This window comes from Bufo bufo, chromosome 9 (genome assembly GCF_905171765.1).
Source record: "Bufo bufo chromosome 9, aBufBuf1.1, whole genome shotgun sequence".
Lineage (NCBI taxonomy): Eukaryota > Metazoa > Chordata > Amphibia > Anura > Bufonidae > Bufo > Bufo bufo.
The window spans coordinates 20,147,208-20,160,657 of NC_053397.1; the positions used below are offsets into that span (position 1 = coordinate 20,147,208).

The window sequence follows — 13,450 nt, forward strand, 5'->3', positions numbered from 1 at the left end:
GGAGGGGGCATTAGTCTCCCTGGTGGAGGGGTTATTCAGCTTCAAGTCAGAGGAGGTCTTAACCTCTATGGTGGAGAGGGTGTTAATATCTATGATGGGGGTATTTACCTCAATAGCAGGAGTATTTCGTCTCTATGGAGGGGGTAGGATGCCTGGGACCCCAAAGAGCCATGTTTGGGGCTCTGGGACCCTGTGTGGTGTCTGATCTGACACCCTATGAGCCCCCCATGTGATCTGCTCTGGAGCCCACCCCATGCAGCAGGGCAGCTGTGTGTGCAGACGGTGGCAGATTTCGGTATCTGGTGCACAGGAAGCCATGTCCAACACCAGCAACGTATCCCGTATTAAAGAGTGTAAAAGCTCCCAGAAAAGCCCCCGAGCCCGTCCTCTAGCGGCCCGCCGGGGAAGCCCGGACAGCGAGGAGCAAGCAGCCACTTCCAGCAGCGTCCTCAGGACGAGGCACGAACACCCCGGCGAAAAGTGCCAAAAATAAGGCAAAGTCTCCTCAGGGAAACGTCTGCTGCACTTACCCGTCTTGGCAGGACCAGGCCTGCCCCAATGGACGGAGCCCAGAACGCGTCCGCACGTCCCAAAGTCCCAAAACACACTAGGCCTCAACCGAAGCAGCGGTGTTTCCTGAGCGCCTCTGCCGAGCGCCTGACACAAACTCCAGCAGGGGACAGCGCTCGGCGACTTCCAGACTTTGTATATCCGTTGTCGGTGCAATGTGCCTTCACGCGGCTCCGACTCCTTCTTCTTCCGCGTTGCTCGGGGGTGTGATACAATACAACTTCTCCCCGACCCCCTTCAATCCGCATCGACAGCGGCTCCACACGGCTTCCCCTCCCCCCGCCGACTTGCTACCTCCACGGGCGGAAACGCGACTGACCACACGGGGATCCCCGGCTCCGGCGGCAGGGGCGGCGGGAACGGGGGGCGGAGGCCGCGGCCACGCCCATAGGCTTTCGTTCTATTGGTTGGACGGAGCCCAGCTCGCCGCCTACTGGGCGGCAGACGGTGTCAATCATCGCAGGGCTGTCACGCGATGCAGTGAGTACCCGCGCTGAGAGCTGTTTTCCCACAGTAGGAGGAGAGGCGGCGAGGAAGGCGCACGGGCTGCTGCTCCTCTGCTGCGGCCTCACGCCCATGTATCGTGTGAATACGTGTATATAGACAGATGTATTCTGGAGGTATATGTTCTCGATTGCTAATTGCTATATTGTATAATACATTGGCTGTGAAATCTAGTCTTTGATAAAAATAATGATATTGCCATTTTATAACTATTATATAATTTTTATGTAATACCCTCCACCTTAGGTAGACAGACATATGGCCTGCTGCTGGGGACCATGCGTGTAGATTATATACCATCATTTCTATATGAACCAGTCCACAGCATGATATAAAGGCCTTACCATAGGTAGACAACCCCTCATAGGTGAGCGGCTGACGGTCGGGGCTATAAATGACCGGCCATGTATAGCTTAGAGTCCCTTAAAGGGGCTGTCCATTCTGTCTTACAGTGGGTGGTCACCTATCCGGTGTAAGCATCTCCTAATAGGGGTTCAGCGATGGCACCTGATACTGTGGGAGCCAGGTTATGGTCGTGAGCATAGGCCCATTTTATGGCCTATCACCCAGCTGGTGTGTGCACTGGTATATTACAGTGCCAGGTCGTGTGGCGTCTAAAGGGGCGTCCGTAAAAGTGCTTTTCTTGAGGAGACTTTGTGCAAGTCACATCATCACATACTATATATAATGGAGGAATCCTTCTTAGGGGGGGTACAGTGCCTTATGGGGGCAATATTCTGTGCCACATAGACTGGGTCAGTTCATACAGAATTATAGGGACTCTGAGGCTTAAAGGGTTTGTTATTATTATACTCGCTTATATAGCGCCGACATATTCCGCAGCGCTTTACAGACATGATCATCGCTCTGTCCCCAGGAGCTCACAATCTATGTTCCCTATCAGTATGTCTTTGGAGTGTGGGAGGAAACCCACGCGAACACGGGGAGAACATACAAACTCCATGCAGATGTTGTCCTTGGTCGGATTCAAACCCAGGACCCCAGTGCTAACCACCGTGCTGCCCATTCTCAGGAGTCGTCATCAATATCTGATTGGTGGGCGTCCGACACCCAGCACCCCCGTCGATCAGCTGTTTTAGGAGGCTGGGGCGCATCAGTAAGTGCCGCAGCCTTCTCTCCGCTCACCCAACACAGCGCCGTACATTGTATAGTGGCTGTGCTTGGTATCGCAGCTCAGCCCCATTTGCGCTTAGGCCATGTGACCGAGGTTGGCAGAGCTCCATGATGAAAAATCTGATATTGTTGACCCATCCTGAGGATAGGCCATCAGTATCAAAATCTCAGATAACCCCTTTAAATTTGTAAGGCTGGAAACATTTTTTTTTTTTTTTTTTTTATTTTTTTTTAGAGAAAACCGGAAGAGGATCCGGCAGGAAGGAAACGTATAGGTCCATCCTTTCCATTTCCTGTTGCTTTTGAATTTACCCCGAATTTGGTTCCAAAAACTGCACGTACGTCTGCAGGATCAGGGTGGCGAATTTTCAGGAAGAAAGAGTGTCGCTAAATACGGTGGTTTTCTTGAATACAATGATTGTTTATCCTTTATTTTACTGAAAAATATCAGTTTTATCCAGGAATCGTCCTGGAGGGTGCAAGTAATCATCTTGTATGTTGCAGAGTCTATGGAAGGACAAAACGCCGTCACCCTGGGTCCCGGGCCGGACGCAATCCGTCTTATTCCCTCAGGATGTCATTTGGGTAACATATTTTAAAAAAAAAATTCTGGTCTGATTATTGGTAAATAATTACAGGAACAATAGCGGACTGGATACATTGTATAACACATATATAATTTTGATACATTAGAGCCCTAATAAAACACACCGCAGCACATACTCCAGAAAATACCGCAATCTCTGCCCTGCTCTGAAAAAAACATGAGGCTTGACAGCCATGGATCTTATCATAAACCCCCAGACTGGGATTGTAAACTGCAAGATCTCACCCATCACCCCCCCTCCCTAATTTCCTGGTAGGGAGGGAGGATGGGTGACTGGAAAGGAGGGGGTGGGGGACCTTAGAGGGAAGTTCTCATGTAACGCCTCCTCCTTCTCCAGCGCTGTGTTTTTCTCACACTTCCTCACAGCTCCCCCTCCCCTGTTGGACGCAGGAGTTGGGGGGCTCTGAAAGGGAACCTGCTGCAACATCTATATGATGATGATGAGGAGGAGGAGGACGACAAAATGGGGTTCTGCGTGGGGTCAGTGACCACCTCCCTCTATTGAGGATGGCACTGTCCGGTCACCTTTATGGATATCAAGCTTTGCTTGGCTTTTCAGCATCCATCGGCGCAGGGTTTCCGAGGCAGCGCAGCAGGGGCAGGGAAGGGGGTGACTGCATTTCTGCGCTGCGCAGGGTTGCTGCAACAGTAACCTTGTGGCGTGAATGCAGTGGCCACAATGTAGCTTTTTATATCCGGGCACAGAACCTCTCCTTACACCCTCATAAGGACGTGCTTGGCACAGCGCCGCTCAGAACCTCCTCCTCCCCGGGTGGTGACAGGCAGACGGACGGACTGTCCGACAGATAGACGGCCAGCTTTTCCTCCTCCTTCCTTCCACTGGAATATCGGCGTCTGGATATTGCTTTGCTTGCACTGTTGATCTCCACAGATCATTTTCATATTCTTTTTATGTGTATTTCGCCTCTATACCGGGTTTGGAAATCCGGTTTTGGGTGACATGAGAAGGTCTACGTGGCAGGAAGAGGCATGGCTTCCACCGGGTGAGGCACCGTTAACCCCCACCCTACCACCTCCCCGGTCTGACCTGCAGTGTCCAGATCTTTCCTTCCCATAGCTAGCACTGGGTCGTCATCTTGTGTCAATGACCCTGTTACTTTCCTTACATGCAGAGACCCCCCCCCCCCCCCCAGTAAATCTGTGCTGATCCAGATTCTCCGCATGGGTAATAAGCAATAACTTATTTTTGTATCGCGTACAGATTTTTTTTTTTCTTTTTTTGCAACCATTGTCAATAAAATGTTTAATCCGTTCAATCCCATAGGAAGACACCAGCATGCCCGTGCGCTGCCACATCATTTATGGGAGTTTTGTGAATATTGTATTATTATATCATATATATAATAAATGACTCTTCCTTTTATGTGTATGATGTCTCTAAAAGCAATGCAGGAACTTCGATTTCCATTTCCAGTCATTTGCCCCCCATGAAACAACCCATACGTCCGTATGTCTCCTGTTCGATGATCCCCCTAATGTTTGCTGTGTAGAGAACGAGGTCTCCTGTAATAAATCATTATTTTTCTTTGTGCATATGGATATACCAATGGATGCTACGCCATAAGGTTCCAGTCTCCTAGTGACTCTGCAGAGTCCAGAGCAGATGTCACAGTTTTTGTTTTTTTTTTATTGTAAGGGGTTTCCTGCTCTGGTTTGCAGGGACTCTGCAAGAAAACAGCACCCTTTGTACCCTCCCCCAGTGGACTCACTGAAAAGGTATCATTCATGTGCTGTAGGGAAAAATGCATGGCACTGGCCATATGTACAGTATGTTCCCTGTAGGTCATTGGGTTGTTTTCTACCCCCCCCCCCCTAATCCTTGCGCTAGTGTTGGTAATTTTATATGTATTTATTTTTATGCACTTGTATAGCGCTACTATATTCCGCAGCGCCTTACAGACACTAGCATCCAACTGTCACCAATGGGGCTCACAATCTAAGGTATATGTATGCTTGTTACAGTTATTTATATAGCGCCAACCTATTACACAGCGGGCAGCAGGGCTGACAATCTAATTTCTCTAGATCACACTATAGAAATGGGAAACCAATGAACTTAATCAGTTTGACTATTGATCGTTTTGTATGGGGAATCATGCACACAGCAGTGACATGTGCACAGAGATGAAATCAATGCACATTAGATTAAAGTGGTTGTCCCAGTAAGTCAACCCATCTACAGGATAGGGGATGAGCGTCTGTTTAGCGAGGGTCTGACTGCTGGGGCTCCTGCCAATTGCCAGAACGGGGGGGGCCCCCCCATGCTCCCCCACTTGAATGGAGCGGCGCTCACGCATGAGTGCTTGCTCTCGGCTATCTCCAACAGCCCCATGGAGCAGCGAACATGCTTGCGCCTCTGACGTTCCATTCAAACAGAGAGCACGGGCCCCGTGTTCGGCGGGGGCCTAAGTGGTTGAACCCTGCCAATCGGACACTGTGGATAGGGAATAAGTTGTCTGGATGGGACAACCCTTTTAATGTTGGCCGAACAAGCAGGACCCAGCCGATCAGCTAATGTGCATGGTAGCCTCCCGACAGGAGATGTTGGGAGAGAGAGAAAGATTGTGCAGTTGGATTTCAACATGCCCAATCTATTTATGTTCAGGGGAGATAAGATCCCGCTGGGTGTGTCTGGCAGGAGCTTACTCCCCTCTCCCCATCCAGAACACATGCATGCCTAGCCGAGTGTGTGTGTGTGTGTGTGTGTGTGTGTGTGTGCGTGTGTGTGTGTGCGCGCGCGCGCGTATAGAGGTTTGGGAGAGAGCTGTCGGATAAATGAGCGCTTGGCCTACAGTTATCTAGAATGTATGGTGAGCTCGTAGGGTGGTGCATGAAGTGCCTTTGGGTCCAGATTATACGATGCGGCAAGGGGAGAATACCTTCGATGACATCATGTGATGAAATATACCATGAGATATATAGCGTGCCTCCATGTAAATTCGGGGTACGGATCTATAGAATTCTGTTGATGCTATACTACATCGCCATACTACAAGGATCCATAAAGCAGCTGCTTGCAAAGTTAGGATCAGGTCCAAAAAGATAAGTGGAATGTCGCATGCACGTATTATAGATCTGTGCTGCATGGATCCCTGATATGGCGCTCACGGTACTACAGACCCGTAGGGCCCATGCATGCAGCACCATAACTGCTCTGTATGAACCCAGCCTTAGGGTGCATTTACAGCAAGATTGACAGATTTTCTGACCAATCATTGGTCAGATGGCCGTTCACACACAGATCTTTTGTACGCACCAACTATTGGTCTGATTGGGCAGAAAAACTGTTGGTGTAAATATAACCTTAGTGCATGTATGATCTAGCAGGATCTAATTAGCAAACCTATTGGATCATACAGATAATGGACAGTCCATCAGATCCAGTCCCCGTCCTCCTCATGGTAGTGTAATTGGGGGGGCGCTCTATATTATTAGGGTTTTTTCTGCTATAATGGCAACATCTTGTTTCCATCCTGGCAAAATATCACCGCCTATAATTGCAGCGGTCAGCCCGATAATTAATCATCCGGACGTCAGTCTGACAGGGGGAGAATTGCAACATGTAAAATGAAGAATATAGATTTTGGATGAATTCATTCCCATTCAGGGTGGATTTCCACATACATCTTAATAGGTATGTGTTCCCCAGAGAAGGGGTGCGGTGAGCCAAGCTGCTGTGAGACCACAACTCCCAGCACGCCTTGACAGTCCTAAGCTATGAGGTCATGCTAGGAGTTGTAGTTTCGCTCCATATCTTTTCTGCAGCCGCTATATTACTACAATCCATATTCTGCCTGGTTTAGGATGGAAATACAATTATTTTCCTGCCCTTCCTTATTAGTGCAGGGTTTTAGCCCCCGCCGCCTCCTCGCTGTGCAGTGCTGGTGACACCATGTCATTAACAGTCTGCTAGAGATCCTGCTCTAGAATAACACCTCATGTGATTAGTCTGAACGCTGCACTGTCAATTAATTCACTGATATCGGATGCATCCGCAATCTGCTTTCACTGGGTGAAACTATGGATTGGATAAAGCAGCTGGGAGGAGAGGAGGACGGCAGAGAGATGGCACTTATTAGCGCAGGGGTGGGCAACCTCCAGCCGTCGTGAAACTACAACTCCCAGCATGCACACTTGCTCTTCTCAGTGGAGCATGCTGGGAATTGCAGTTTCAGCAAAGGTTTTGCTGACGCCTGTACTAGCGGATAATATACGGCGGCGTGCACACGGAATGCATTTTATGCAGATTTCCTCAGTGAATCTGCTGCAGAATCCGCATGTGTTACATTGCAGATTTGCCCCGGATTTCACTCTTTTGCATTGCACTGGGTGAAAGCCGCAGAAAGAATTGACGTGCCGCACATTTCAAAATCCACGCCGTCGCCACATTCACACAGCGGAAAAATCCGACATGTATTTGCTGCAGCAGATATTCATTTATTTTCCTCCCTTATATAGCGCTGACATATTCCGCAGCTCTTTACAGACATTGTCATCACTTTCTGTCCCCAGGAGCTCGCAATCTAAGTTCCCTATCAGTCTGTCTTTGGAGTGTCGGAGGAAACGCACACAAACACGGTGAGAACATACAAACTTCATGCAGATGTTGTCCATGGTCAGATTCGAACCCAGGACCCCAGCATCGGAAGGCACCAGTGCTAACCACTGAGCTGCTCCATTACAATATACTGGATTACATTACGATATTCGACAAATCTCAGCTGTACGTTGCAAAAAAAATAAAAAATCTGCATGGAAATTGACATGCGATGTGGGTTTTTAACTCCACAGCATGTCAGTTTATGTTGCGTTTTTTCACCCTTTGCAATGCGTAGGTTAAACTCTGCTAGGAATACAATTTGTATATGTGACCATACCCTTAAAGGGGTTTTCCAGTTTGCATCAACATCTTTTAAAATAATCAGCAGTCATTTTGCAATGTATCTCTGTTACCTTTATTGCACCTATCTTCCATTATGGCAGTGCTTCTCAAATAGTGGGGCGCGCCTCCCAGGGGGGGCGCCAGGCTCCGTAAAGGGGGGCTCGTTCAGGGCCGGCCTTTGGGGTGTGCGGGCTGTGCGGCCGCACAGGGCGCCATAGCAACAGGGGCGCCGGGCGGCCGACAGCTCGCAGTGTAATATGCGGCAGGGAGATGAGCACTTCCATTGTGGAAGCGCTCATCTCCCATCTGATCAGAGGCAGGCGCTGGACGCGATGTACGGAGCGGGGGCCGGGGGAGGGACTGGGAGGAGGAGCTGGGGGCCGGCAATAGCGGTGGGGCGGTGCGGTCACTGTACTATAGCCCCGCCCCACCGCTCCGGTATACTAATATAAAATGTATTATTGAATTAAAAGTTATTAAACATGCCCCCCTCACTCCTAATAGTACCGTATATCCGAATTTCTTCTGTATAATGCAGGCAGGCCGGGTGGCCGGCGCGTCCCTCAGTGATGTCACGCGCCTGCGCCGCCTGCTTTATGAATGAAGCAGGCGGCGCAGACAAGTGACGTCACTGAGGGACGCGCCGGCACGCCTGCCGGCATTATACAGAAGAAATTCGGATATACGGTACTATTAGGAGTGAGGGGGGCATGTTTAATAACTTTAAACGGCGGCGGCGGGCACACGGAATCTGTGGATGGTACTGTTATGGGCTGGGGGGGGCACTGTGGATGGCACTGTTATGGGGTGGGGGGTCTGTGGATGGCACTGTTATGGGGTGGGGGGTCTGTGGATGGCACATATATAACAGTGCCAGCCACAGATCCCCCCCCATAAGTGTCCGTCATCCACAGATCCCCCCCATAAGTGTCCGTCATCCACAGATCCCCCCCATAAGTGTGTGTCCGATCCACATTGCTTTCTTTTTTATTCTCTTATACGTTAATAAGGATACAGTGTTATGCAGAGGTGTACTTATAACAATTTTATAGACAAATGATACTATTTACAGTCGCGCGGGGGGCGCGAAATGTTTTCTTCTTCCTAGGGGGGGCATGACTGAAAATAATTGAGAAGCACTGCGTTATGGCCACATGACCATGTCCATGCTGCTTTATTTCCAGGGATGTGATGCAAAAAGGTGGTGATTTGGGGAGTGTCTATGTCATTAGCTGGGTGGTGTTAGGGGCGGTGCTGGAGGTGTGGCAAAGGAAGAAGACGTGCATTGTGGGTTTGGTTGGATGCAGCAACAGGAAGTGGGTGCATACAACATGGACACAAACCAGAGGGATTGGATTACGTGGTGAAAGCGGGTCAGAAGAGTCCAAACTGAAAAAGAAAAATCATAGGGAACGTGGGCATGAGGTAAGCAACTACATGATAAAGACTATAGTAATCATGGGAAACCCCTTTAACCCACTGTAAGCTGGTAGTGAGAGGCCCAGACTTGCGGTGTGCCCCCTTCTCACTCTGTACATTAAGGCTCCATTCACACGTCCGTGGTGTATTGCGGATCCGCAACACACCCGCCCGGCACCCCTATAGAAATGCCTATTCTTGTCCGCAAGCTGCGGACAAGAATAGGACATGTTCTATCTTTTGCGGAGCTGCGGACCTGAAGATCGGGGCCGCGCTCCGCAAATGCGGATGCTGACGGCACACTGTGTGCTGTCCGCATCCATTCCGTCCCCATAGAAAATGAATGGCTCTGCACCCGTTCCGCAAAATTGCGGACCCATTTGCGGATGTGTGAATGGAGCCTTACACCACGTTCCTTGTTTCAGGCCGGGCAGAGGCTGCGGGTAGTGTCCCTAAATGAGATGACGGACAGGAAATCCTGGAAAATCCCTGCCCCCTACGTCCATCAGCACTGCTTTATCTCGCATATCCCCAGCCCTGAGGACCCTCAGATACATTTACACACATGGGGAGCAGCTGTTTTTCGTAGCTGCCAACTTTAGGTTTAGCGCGCCTTTAAAAGCTCCAACCGTACTTCAGATTATGACAGCCATAAGTCATGACATCAATGCTGACATTTAAGAATTGGCAGATAATAATTATTAGTTCGTCGGAGGAAGCGGCTCCGGGTCCAGGTCTATAAGTGGGCTTAGAAATTCCCATTTTAGATTTCAGCGAGGAGCGGCAGTTAACATTCCCCGAGGATCTCTCTGAGGCCGCTTTTATATGGGGCCATAACGTGGACGTGGCATTCGGACCTCTGCGGTTGATCACTTATAACATTATAGCCACAGGCAGTAAACCCTTTTTGATCTATTACATGTCACAGCTGAGGATTTGCTACAATATTATACACACTAGAATGCAGATCGATTAAAAAAGCGGGACTCGTACTAGGGGTCAAAAGTTTTGTATAATGCGAGCGGCTATTCTCCTAGGTTTCTGCCCAGCTGCAGATCATTTATCCCATTATATCTAGTGTTCTGCAGAATATCACTGCTGTACAAATGCTTCACAACGCAGTGATGCCGCCGTCATCCGATTGGCTGGGTATCCGTTTATCCTTGAAAATTCCAGGCTTTTCAGTGCCGCGAGGCATTGAAAGCTCAGCACATTTAAAGATCATTGATCTCTGTGTCACGAACGTAATATATAGAGGAAGGAGGGTGTCCGTACGAGCTCCCGTCCACAAGATCCATCCCGAGGTATCATTTTAATCAGCGGTGTGCCTGGTATAATAGGGTTGACCCTGCTGATGGGTTCCCTTTAAAGTAACAGTCCAAAAATTGCTTTGATGCACGCTCGGGTTCATGGGAAAGCCGGCTGACAACCCCATGGCGACTGTAATAGCCATCCAATACAACATCCTATAGAGCATAACTTTCACCATTATATCCCTCTAGTCTCTAACTATAAGTGATGACATCACCGACAACGATCCATTATGACACGTACAAAGCATATTCATGTCACATTGTGTGATTATATATTGTCCTTGTAGCCGTGGTTGTGAGCGGAGAGATAAGGAGCCGAGGATTCTGCCTCATGAATATGTGATCATTGGCCCTGGGGTTACAGCTGTCAAGGTGGGGTCACTGGTTCATAGCAACCGTCACCAAGGAGCCACTATGGAAGTATTGTCACCACGCGACCATGACGTCTTTGCCGCGTAATTATTAGAGTTAGAAATTAGAAAATGTCATCTTTTACTGAAGGTGCTGGAGAAAATGAGGATACGATGACAGTGTAAGGCCGTGTTGAGATGTGGCGGATTTGCAGCAGATTTGCAAAGTTATTATTATTATTATTAAAGCGCCATTCATTCCTTAGCGCTGTACATATGAGGAGCGGTGCACATACATAATACAGACAATTGCACTAAGCATACAGACTGGTACAGAAGGAGAGGGCCCTGCCCACGAGGCTTACAATCTACATGGTATGGGAGAAGGACACAGTAGGTGCGGGTGAAGCTGGTCGTGGCGGTATAGAGGCAGCAGGGTCACTGGTTGTAGGCTTGTCTGAAGAGGTGGGTTTTTAGGTTTCTTTTGAAGGATTCTACTGTCGGTGAGAGTCTGATATGTTGGGGTAGAGAGTTCCAGAGTATGGGGGTTGCACGGGAGAAATCTCGGAGGCGATAAGAGGAGAGGAGAGAAGGAGGTCTTGTGAGGATCGGAGAGTGTGTGTGGGGGTCTTCATAATGCGTTCAGTGTTACTATGGCAGCCAGGACGCTATTAAAGTCCTGGCTGCCATAGTAGTAGTGGGGAGCGGGAGAGCAGTATACTTACCGTCCGTGCGGCTCCCGGGGCTCTCCAGAATGACGTCAGAGCGCCCCATGCGATCACGTCATCCATGCGCGTGGGGCGCCCTGACGTCACTCTGAAGCGCCCAGGGAGCCGCACGGACGGTAAGTATACTGCTCTCCCGCTCCCCACTACACTTTACCATGGCAAACAGGACTTTAGCGTCCTGGCAGCCATGGTAACCATTCAGAAAAAGCTAAACGTCGGATCCGGCAATGCGCCGAAACGACGTTTAGCTTAAAGGGACACTGACAGGCGAAATCAGCATATATAGTTAGATATATCACATTACAGGTCTTATAGAGTCTTTTAAAAGCATATAACTATCCCCCCTGTCCACCTTATAAAGAGCGAAATATAAAGTTTTATAACCTGCTTCTCCTGTCAGCAATCTGCCCAAGGGGCGGCGTTTCATGTGAAAATGCGCCCAGCCAGCCTTCCCAACTGCCGTTCTTAAGCCCCGCCCAGCTCATCATTATTCACTTCGCTGGGCGGCGGCTAGAACTCTCCCCAGTCCCGATCCTGCGCAATTCAATCCTCCCGGCATCGTTCATGCCCAATCTTCTGCGCCCCGCCGTGCCGTCGGACGCACTATAATTAACCCCTTATATGATGTGAGTGAGCAGCGCTCTGAAGCGCTGCTCTGAACAGTGCATGGCTGAGGCTGCAGCTGCCTCGAAGACGCAGGCTGGTGTGTGTACGCAGGCGCGATCTAACGCAACGGCGGGGCGCAGGCGCAGAAGATTGGGCATGAACGATGCCGGGAGGATTGAATTGCGCAGGCGCAGGATCGGGACTGGGGAGAGTTCTAGCCGCCGCCCAGCGAAGTGAATAATGATGAGCTGGTCGGGGCTTAAGAACGGCAGTTGGGAAGGCTGGCTGGGCGCATTTTCACATGAAACGCCGCCCCTTGGGCAGATTGCTGAACGGAGAAGCAGGTTATAAAACTTTATATTTCGCTCTTTATAAGGTGGACAGGGGGGATACTTAGATGCTTTTAAAAGACTCTATAAGACCTGTAATGTGATATATCTAACTATATATGCTGATTTGGCCTGTCAGTGTCCCTTTAAGGCCGGATCCGGATTAATGCCTTTCAATGGGCATTCATTCCGGATCCGGCCTTGCAGCAAGTGTTCAGGATTTTTGACCGGAGAAAAAAGCGCAGCATGCTGCGGTATTTTCTCCGGCCAAAGAACGTTCCGGTCCTGAACTGAAGACATCCTGATGCATCCTGAACGGATTTCTCTCCATTCAGAATGCATTAGGATAATCCTGATCAGGATTCTTCCGGCATAGAGCCCCGACGACCGAACTCTATGCCGGAACACAACAACGCAGGTGTGAAAGAGCCCTTACATACTCAATGTACAGCACCTCAACCAGTTCATATAAAAAACTTGTTAGATTATTTATTATTTGAATGTATCAGTATAAATTTTACTGGTGGGCCCTAGGTACCCCAGTCTGACACTGGCAGGAACTATCGGTTGTGTGCGGAGGTATACCAACCCCCTCCAAACAGATGACAGGGAAAGGAGGATCGGGCGGCTTGAATTTCGACATGTTGAAGCCTTTGATCCCAAAGGAAAAAAAGCTGCTTATTTCACCTTTTACTCACTGACAACACATGCATGCTCGGCTGAGCTCAGTGCCAATGTGTATGGGAGAGTCAGGAGTGACAGATGGCTGGTTGACTTTTGGAGGGTCCGGTCCACCCTCTGTGTATGTGGTGGCCGATGACTCTGATGGAAGGTGTCAGGTTAAACTTGGATCGGGCCTTTAGGGTTTCAACATGCTCAATCCTTTCTTCTTACAGGGTTTGACAGCGACTTTTTCCCCTGCCTCTATTAAGCACGCGGTGACACACAGACCGAGGATTGGACAACCGTCACGGTCTTTCTTTTCCC

General features: G+C 49.4%; 1 protein-coding gene across 3 annotated transcripts in view; it reads right to left on the reverse strand.

The window, feature by feature from the left end:
* Window positions 1–869, reverse strand: part of SETD5 (SET domain containing 5) — a 95,789-nt gene extending 94,920 nt beyond the window's left edge. For all 3 annotated transcript variants that reach the window (XM_040406625.1, XM_040406626.1, XM_040406624.1), the window contains exon 1: window positions 531–869. The gene's annotated coding sequence lies outside the window, so the exon portion shown is untranslated. The remainder of the gene's footprint in view (window positions 1–530) is intronic.
* Between the last annotated feature and the right edge of the window lie 12,581 nt (window positions 870–13,450).